This window comes from Nanorana parkeri, unplaced genomic scaffold (genome assembly GCF_000935625.1).
Source record: "Nanorana parkeri isolate BGI_ZX_2015 unplaced genomic scaffold, ASM93562v1 scaffold891, whole genome shotgun sequence".
In the NCBI taxonomy this organism is placed as follows: domain Eukaryota; kingdom Metazoa; phylum Chordata; class Amphibia; order Anura; family Dicroglossidae; genus Nanorana; species Nanorana parkeri.
The window spans coordinates 268,128-278,324 of NW_017307159.1; positions in this window are offsets into that span (position 1 = coordinate 268,128).

Consider the following 10,197-nt stretch of genomic DNA (forward strand, 5'->3'; position numbering starts at 1 on the left):
ATATATATATATACACAGTCTAAAACCTTTTTTGAATAGATTAGGGAAGGTGCCAATCCTTCCCTACTCTAAAGTTTTAGCTATACGTACACTTTAGATGCCCTTCATCTTCCTGCCGCTCTGACCTGGGCACTTCATTTTCATCTCTGAAAACCATTTGCGGATCTATTGCTTCTGTTGCAAAAACTATTTTAAAAATCCCTTTTTTTTAGAAGAATGGGCAGCTTTGTAGCGCATCCTTCACACGCCTTTGTTCCTCCTCTAACAGCTTGGCTTCTCAATTCGTCCCCCAAGTGTATTTATTGGCCTCTGGTAAATTGAATCTCATAAATACGGTGTCATGGCTGGGTCATAATGATTTGTCAGTATTTTGTTAGTGCTCAGGTGACGATGCTTCCCTGCGGTTCTGTTAACAATAACTAGCCATCAGTCACAATTCAATAAGGGATCAAGGTGCTGTGATAGTAACTTGTGCCGCATGCAATTCCGCTACAACAATGTCGACAGCGGGGAGATACGACACCATGTTATTGTAGCTTGTTTCAGTGTTTTCAAACCATGTATTGAGAAGACTTATGGGAATGTTATGCGGGTGCTTCACTAAACAAACTGAAATTGCCGTGTGCATATTCCCTTGCAGGACAATCGCGGCCTGTACTGGGAAAGTGAGTCCTGGTTCTGTGGTACCAGTCACCACACTCAATGCATCTGCAACCAACTGTGATCCATCTGCCAACCAACGAGCAGTTATAATTACATGACGGGAGTTCTTTTTTAATTCAAGAAGTTTTTATTGAACTTGATTGAACAAAATTGATTGAAAAGATTGAACAGAAATAGTTTCAGGTACAAATGGCATAGCAACACAGAGAACCCAAACAAAATGAATGGTTATCTATGGTTTGTATTGAATTTCCGTAAGTTCTATCCTACTCCTAATAACCATATCCATCTAGAAGTTTATAAGCTTCCTTGTGTCACAACTTTCACTCTTTGAACTCTGTGTTGCCATGCCATCTGAACTACAACTCCCCGTCTGAACAATGTACCATTATCATTGCTTGCTGGAAGGAATAAAAATAAACAAATGGGTTATACAATTATGGGTATGCCGCTGGGGAAGTCAGAAATGGAGAAGGATTTGGGGGTCATTGTAGACCACAAACTGAAAGGTAGTTTGCAGTGCCAGGCTGCTGTAAACAAAGCTAGCAGGGTCTTGTCCTGTATTAAAAAGGGGATGTATTGCAGGGACAAGTCTATAATTTTGCCACTTTATAGATCATTGGTTCGACCTCATCTGGAGTACGCGGTCCAGTTCTGGTCACCAGTACTAAGAAAAGATGTCCTTGAGTTGGAAAAAGTCCAGCGAAGGGCAACCAAACTAATTAGGGGTATGGAGGACCAGAGCTACGAGACGAGGCTACTAAATTTAAACATGTTCACATTAGAGGTGAGGAGATTAAGGGGGGATATGATTTCCATGTACAAAATGTTCAATGGTGGTAGCAACATTAGCGATAAACTGTTTAAAATTAACTCCGTTACAAAAACTAGAGGCCATCACCTAAAATTGGTGGAAAAAAAATTCCAGCACAAGGGGCGAAAGGGGTTCTTCACAGTAAGATCAGTTAGGGTCTGGAACTCACTGCCACAGGCGGTGATTTCAGCAAATAATGTGGAATTGTTCAAGAAACTTTTGGACGATTTCTTAAGGGACCGTAATATACAGGGGTACGGGTACTCCTAGAATGAGATCCTAATAGGTTGGACTTGATGGACTAATGTCTTTATTCAACCTCAAATACTATGTAACTATGTAACTATGAATGCATGATGGGATATGTGGTCTTGAGAAATCAAGATTGCATCACATCAAGCAGCAGGGAAAGAGACACAAAGCAAACTCGTAATCCACACTGGTAATCCAGTGTGCATTTGTGCCAGTGATCCTGCCCAGAGGAATGGTGTTCTGAGTTCTTTCTCACCTGGGCTCCTGCCCTTAGGAATGGTGTGCTATGCTCTTTCAACCCTGGGCACCCATAGAAATGGTGTGCTGAGTTCTTTCTCCACTCGGCTCCTGCCCATAGGAATAATGTGCTAAGTTATTTCTCCCCTGGGCTTCCAAAGGTATTCTGTTGAGTTCTTTCTCCACTTGGCTCCTGCCAATAGGAATGGTGTGCTGAGTTATTTCTCCACTGGGCTCCTGCCCATAGGAATGGTGTGCTAAGTTATTTATCCCCTAGGCTCCCATAGGAATGGTGTGCTAAGTTATTTCTCCCCTGGGCTTCCAAAGGAATGGTGTGTTGAGTTCTTTCTCCACTTGGCTCCTACCAATAAGAATGGTGTGCTGAGTTCTTTCTCCCTTGGGTTTCTGCCAGGAGGGTTGTGTGTTGGAGGCATTTTAGTTAGAAGAACGCAGACTACTGCTTGCAGGAGGGCCCCCGGGACCACACAAGTACCAAAGGTCCAAGTAAGTGAACTGGGACATCCTTATGTGACCTATTACATCATTCCTTGTGACCTCGGGAGAAAATAGCATTACAACTGTATGACATTAGATTGCTTTGTGACATTTGATTTACATATTAGGATCAATTCATACAGAAATCATGAAAATTTCCAAACTGTGTCTGTGTGTGCGTTGTATGTGTAAAGTTACTTTTACTCTAACAACGCTGGCGATATAACCTCCTCTTCAAGAGAAACACTTTAAACCTGGAGAGCACATCATGAATGAATGACAGTCAGAATAGGAGTTCTCGAGACTTGATTAGATCTTAAATACAAGTCACATTTTATACACGCCTGCTGATTTGATCTGATTCAAATAAATTGTTCACTTCTTGTTCAGGAGAGCACAAAGCTGACGCATCAGTTACATTTAAGCCAAAGCAAGCCAATTGTAGAGAAGATTACAGTTATGTAATTGCTTAAATGATGGGGCTGGATCTACCAGCTTTTTAAAATGAAAAATAAGAGTCATGTCCAGCTTATCTACATCCTTCAAATTCAACCCCCACATTTTTGAGTATACTGCACTGTTTTTAATGAATATTTATATTTATGAAGCAGTGAGATTCACCAAACATTCACTGCAGGTGAGTCTTCTAGGTACACTATAATTCATAGTGATTGATTCATCAATCTTAGTCTTGGGTGGCCGGGGAAAGAGGAAGAGGGTTGTGTGACGAACTCCAGTACTCAGGGTGAGTATGTCCGCCGCTGTATTCTTCCTTGTTTAGGAGATATTGCAACCTGCTGATCTTTAGTTCCCAGTTTCCCCAGTCACTAGTCTGGACCTAGTGTAGGGTGAAACAAACTCTTATTTATTGAGCAACTGTGCAACCTTTTATACAGAGAGTGATCAGATAAAATTATAATCCCATCACATCCCCCCTGCCCTCCCCAGACATTCTGACTGCACAACCACGCATGGGTCCAGCTGCTAAAAAGCCCCAGCCAGCCATAGCAGGAATGTGGCCAGACACACTAGAATGTCATTGTCCTGAGCTCCTTGGAGTACAAAGGGAGCTAACGAGGGGTGGTGCTGACAGTCTTCTGATAAGCAGGTTACACAGTATAACACACTTAAACATAACCCAACCCCAATACACATATAACCCATAAACTGATGACCATGTCGTCACAGGTTGGACAGTACAAACAGGTGGTTGATCCGTGTTTTTACCGTTCCTTGACTACCCACCTACAATGTTGCATGGTGGCAGCTCAGGACGGTACACATTGTTGAGATACTTTGCGGTGTGGCTATTTTGTGTTTCACAGCCAGCTCGCTCATTGAAGTCAATGGGACTGCTACACAGCTGATCCCATGAACGTCTGTACCGCGTGTTGCTAACAGTGTGCCGTTCTGAAGACTGCAAGAGTTGTCCCTCCATGAAGCACTCTGATGGCTCCATTGGTATCTGTCGATACTGTAGATAGAGCAAAACACGGGCGTCATTTATGGAAATCACAGAGGTGTCTGTAAGCAGAAGCATGTTCCACCACCATATTGTGTCTTCTTTGATTTGCAGTTGTCATTGCCGCTTTTATTTTTTGGCCAAAGGTTCGTTTTAAGAATCTCCCGAAGAAAATCAATATGAGCACAAAACATCCTGGTTGTATGTAAATTCTATAAAGGGCGAACTAATCCAAGAGTGATATTTAGGTTATAAGTGGGGCTCCGGATATTGGAAAAGTGAAATCTCTCACACCATAAATCACAACTCTATTCCTATCCTCCTGGAGTTTTGGGTGTCCACATTCATAATGGGCACAGCTGATGCACAGCTGATGTACAGACCAAGGAACTCAGCACAGGGATAGTGGGAGCCCCTCATATTGGGCACAGCAGGTGTACAGACCCTGGAACTCAGCACAGGGATGGTGTGAGCCCTCATATTGGGCACAGCAGGTGTACAGACCCGGGAACTCAGCACAAGGATGGTGAGAGCCCCTGATAATGGGCACAGCAGGCGTGCAAACCTTGAAACTTACCGTGTTTCCCCGAAAATAAGACAGTGTCTTATTTTATTTTTTTCACGAAAAAAGACACTAGGTCTTATTTTCGGGGGATGTCTTACCTGGCTGCAGCTGTCCGCTCTGCCGTCCAGTGAGCCACGAACAGGTGGGCGGGCGTGCAGGCGTGTCTGGCAGGGGGGCGGGAGGGAGCTGCCTCTCCGCTCTGATGCAATCCCATGGAGAAACAGACAGGTGGGCGGGCATGTGTGCGGGGGGGCGTGTTTGGCAGGGGGACGGGATAGAGCTGCCTCTCCGCTCTGATGCCATCCAGAGAGCAACAGACAGGTGAGCGGACGAGGGAGGTGGGCGGATGAGGGGGCGGGAGGGAGCTGCCTCTCCGCTCTGATGCCATCCAGAGAGCAACAGACAGGTGAGCGGACGAGGGAGGTGGGCGGATGAGGGGGCGGGAGGGAGCTGCGGCCGGTCTTTACATGTAAAATTGAATTACATGTGCAGCTACCCCGAAGGTAAGACCTAGCGCTATCTTCAGGGATGTCTGTAATATAAGACCCACCACCGAACTAGGTCTTATTTTCGGGGTAGGTCTTATTTTCGGGGAAACACGGTAGAACAGGGATGATGGCAGACCTGCATATTGGGCGCAGCAGGCATGCAGTCCACGTAAACCAGTGCAGAGGTCTCACCTAAAAAGACAGAGAAAATCATTAGTTGGTTTAATTCCCCGGCAGGGATGAGTCTGTTTTGTGTAGATTTCTCTTTTATTTCAACATTGTTCACATACGGAATATTAGGAGTTAATATGTTTTCCTCCAGAAACGCTTCCCAGTCTATTATTGGACATGTAGCTTTCAGGGATTCTCTGACGGTAACCAAAGATAATTCACCAATCAAATAAGCGCGATACGAGAGCACTTGAGGGAATTAGCACCTAGAATAGCTACAGATTCTGAAAAGCGCTTTCCAGGAAATAAACAACTGACACCTTCTGTGAATAAAGGAAAACACAGATAGATTCTGCTAGCTTGTGAAAATCAAGTTTTAGGGTAAAAGCTGTCCTGTGGAATCTAACTGTTCCCCAACCTAACCTCCCAGTGTCGCCATGGTTACATAACGACAGGTCACAGAGCTTTATAAGTGTTTATATTATCCATTATAAACTTGCAACTGCGCAAAACATAGAACATCCACCTACTTTGCCTTCAGTAGAAATGTTTTCTTTATTTGTTTTAATATTTGTCCATTATTTATTTAGTTATGTAAACATGAAATATTCCCACTTAATATTCTACTGTCCTCTATCCTGACAGCATTGGGAGCACTGGTCCCGTTTTACATGGTTTGCCATTTCAACTTTGCTGAAATAAACCAGTTTTTACAGGACTCAATAGCTCAAGCTGAACGGGGATAACTCCTCTCTTATCACAGGGTTCAGTCCAGGGATTCAATCAAACAAATACTGCCTCAAGGCAGGCTGCTTCCCTTGTGCATGCTCTTTGTGAGAACTCTAGGCGTAAGTAGACGCTGATGAATATTTATTTTAGTAAATGTAACCCCAATCACTAAAATGTCACAGAAGCTGTAATTTCAGTTTCAGAAATTGTTATTGTTTGAACTTCTTGCACAACCTCACAGAGAAACACAAGCACACAGTCTGATATGCATACTGCACATGGCTTAAAAACAGGAAGGAAGCCACAGCTTTATTTTTCTACCTAATTCAATACAACAGAGTATATCATAGATATATAACAGAACTTATACACTGCCATCTAGTGACCGGAAACGTATACTGCAGCAGTTGATGCAATAGACACAGTGTGTATTCTAACAGTTTTCAATCTTTTTCAAATCTGCATTCAAAATAATACCTGGTAATCCTGCCATGAAGGTCCTTGTTCAGGCATTGTCCGGTATGGGGTGACAACTGTCTTCCATTTGTATTACTGCGTTGTCACCCTTTCACCTGTGTCCTTCGTACAGACTACAAGCAGGACCGTCCCTACCTTATTTGCCGCCTGAGGCATCCAGGAAAAGGGGGAGCGGTGGGTTAAGCTGAAGTGTCAGCCGGGCGGGAGCAGGCGGCTGGTCATGCTGACAGCCAGTCAGGAGGAGGAGGAGGCTGGTCGAAACTGTTAGCCGGGCAGGAGGCGTGCGGGCAGTCAGCCGTCGAGAGGGAGGTGGTACCGTACAAAGCTCCCCCCCACCTCAGGCTGCCTCATTATGAGGACGCATCTGTCTACAAGTATCTGTGCCAACACACATTGCATAGCCTGGCACACAGATGTCACTATCAGGAAACATGGCACACCGACATCACTATCAGGATGTGCAGCCAACATTAGGGTGAGTACAAATAGACAGGAAATGGCTGAAAGATGCTGGAAAAGATCTGCTGCAAAAATGGGATGCACAAAATGGTGAAAACAGTATGTTATAGCAAATTTGGCAATTGTTAATGATAATTGGTCCTTCAGCAAGTAAAGGTTTCAATCTAGGCCATGTCATAGACAGCAAAGCGTTTCGGGGACAAGCTCTCCCTTCCTCAGGGATTTTCACATTTGCTTTGATATATCCTTTCAGTAAAAAAAAGTTCTAACCCCCTCTAACGCTCTATTCAAAACAACAACAAAAGAGGTTTTGGTTGGAGTTAGGCTTCAAGAAATAGCAATCAGCTGCAGTGAAACCTTTTTTTTGCTGATAGATAGAAGAATTCCCACTGGGGCCACAGCATATCACATGACTCTGTGACATACCACCTGCTTCTAATGAGCTGAGTGTCATTGAATGTAGGTAGATCGAAAGTCCCTCCGCACTCCTCACAACGTTCTCGGCCTATGCAACAGTGGTGCTCGCATTGATGACCACGGATGGCGCCTTTCCTGTCTTCTGCCTGAGTGTCATTGAGACTTCTGATTTGGGGCCGGTTCACACTAGAGTGTTGCACTTTAGGCTCTGTATCTGTGCATTTAGGGCACAATATAGCACATCCCAATGCACTGCATGCTAGTACGTTACGTTGGCATTCATTGTGCATGGCATCCAACGCACCTCCCGGTGGGCATGGGTTGCACTTCAATGCATGGTACTGCAATAGCAGATGTGGTGCTGTGCAGTGGAAAAAAAATGAGGCACGCACACAATTGTGGTACTGTGTGTTCAAGCGCAGCGCAATGAATGCCAGCCAGGAGGTTAATTGTGATGTCATTCAGAATAAATGCAAATGCACTTAGTGCATGGTGCACTGCAATGTGCAATAGCATGTGCTAAACGCACGGATGTTGTGCCTTAAGCGTAACGCTCCGCAGCTTAGAACCATAAAACTCACGGTTCAGGACCATTCAGACAATATCGGCAACTATGGAACTTTGTGTAGACAAGCAGCTACATAAGACGAACTCCAGAATTAAAGAGATATTAACGTCAAATGGTTTTTAAGTAATTTCAGATGATCATGAAATCATTAACAATGGATGCTGCTCCTTGATGTTTAAAAGTTTTATATTCCTGCAGAATCAGCTGGTCTTCTATATATCCTGTTTTAGGGTGGCTCCTTTCCCTTGCAGGGTACTATGGAGCTATGGAGTCACCATTGTGTGGCTCCATAGCTCCATAGTATTTAAGACAAGTCACTGCCCTCCTTCTTTCTCCAAGCTAGTAGATGGATGGCTGCTGGAGCCTGCTCTGTCCCTTGTGATCCTGTCCTGGACATGAAGTTCCGGGAAGTGGAGCTGAGAGAATCGGAGCTGTTCAAATCCATGATGACTGTAAGTGCTTGGGCAAAAATGTAAAGAAAATACTTTGCTGGGCAAAAAAGAGTTTGAGAGTTTAATACTACTTTAAATTAGGGATAATACCGACACAATCTGACTAGAGATGGAGAGCGGTGGAATAAATAATAGGTACGAGAGTCATTGCTGAGTTACAAGGGAAGCTCGGGGTGAATAAAATAAAAGGTAGACTCCAGCAAAACATTAAATTAGGAATAACACCGACACAGCTGACCTGACTAGAGTCCCCAATTTTAATGTTTCGCTGGAGTCTACCTTTTATTTTATTCACCCCGAGCTTCTATTGTAACTCAGCAATGACTCTCGTACCTATTTTTCATTCCGCCGCTCTCCATCTTTTCCTAGGCATGGCATAAAACCTCCTGCACTTGTTGGAATCCACAATTAAATCTGTCTGCCCAGAAGCATGGAACAGCTGCTTTTTAGTGCAGAGAAATTCTATTAACGTAATGAATAGAAAGGAAACATAATTAGATTTTCAGCGTATATTATTGAATACAGCGTCCACTAACTGCCCGGAGAAATGAAATCCCAGTGCAAGCAGCAAAAAAAGGAGAAGTCACTTTTCTTTGTAGTTTAAAATGTAATCCCTCTATGGGCACTGGAGCAGCTGTGGCAGTGTTAAGATTTAAACATTTTAAGCTCTGTGTCTTCTTTGCTGGTCGAAACGCGCGGGAAGAGCATATATAAATACCTGACAGCCTACAAAAGTTTTCAAACTTTGTTAAAAAAATACTTGTGTGAGGAAGATAAAAATAATACGATGGTGAAAACGTGTAATAGGTGGCATAGAGGTTAACGTTCTTGCATTGCAGCTCTGGTCCTCCTGGGTTAAGCCTTTAGTAGGGAAGGTACCTGAATGTATTATGTACCTGGGCGCTTCACTTTCCTCCTCCAATCTGATATATAATTGGGTTGCATAAAACTGAGCATAGTGAATTTGTGTGTCTATGGTATGCAGTTTGGTATGTAGTGTAACATTAACTATGGTGGAAACTGGTGGTGAGTAGATAGATAAATAGATAGATAAATAGATAGATAGATAGATAGATAGATAGATAGATAGATAGATAGATAGATAGATAAAGATAGATGATAGACCGCCCTCTTCTAGTGCCCACAAAGCTGATATCCACTCCAGTAATGCAATGCTAAATAACTTTTATTAACATCTTCACACTGGGGAGAGAGCGAAAGACATAGACTCGAGACTCACCAGACCTCTTTAGCATCTCAGTGTAGATCCATTTGTAGCTTATTGAATAAGACTCTGAGTAGCAGATGAGCAGGGGATGAGTACAGATCCTCAGCAGGATAGACACCAGACTTGCTCCTGAGGTCCTCTACATTCCAGGCCACTCCAGCAGCCATCATCTACCCTGGTTCTCCTCCTCTGGCAACAGCACAGGCCTCCTCCATCCTGGAGGCCTAGCTAAACTTTTCCCGCACTTCAGGCTATGCCCACCCCCAGGCCTAGCCTGGGGGATGGCTGGACAGCACCCATTCCTGTGCTAATCCATGGCTGGTACTGAACTGGTCTGAGCACATGGCAATTCCCTCCAGTAGATGTACCCTGTCCCAGCATGCATCACTTATTGAGAGAAACCCAGTGATTGGCTGCTGTACTGTACATACACTCACGGTCAGTGGCGTCACAAGGGGGGTGTGGAGGGTGCGGGGGGTGCGGTCCGCACCCGGGTGACACCATTGGAGGGGTGACACCAAAATGACTTAGAGTCATTTTGGTGTCACCCCCCTCTGAAAAGTCGGACAGTATCAGGAGAGAGGAGGGGACCCATGCGTGGTGACGTCTCGGCGGGGTGACACTCGGACACCGCTCCGGGTGTCACCCAGCCTCGGGACGCCCCTGCTCACAGTGTCCCTCATTGGCTTTCCCTCACTACAGCAGAATCACACTCCACCC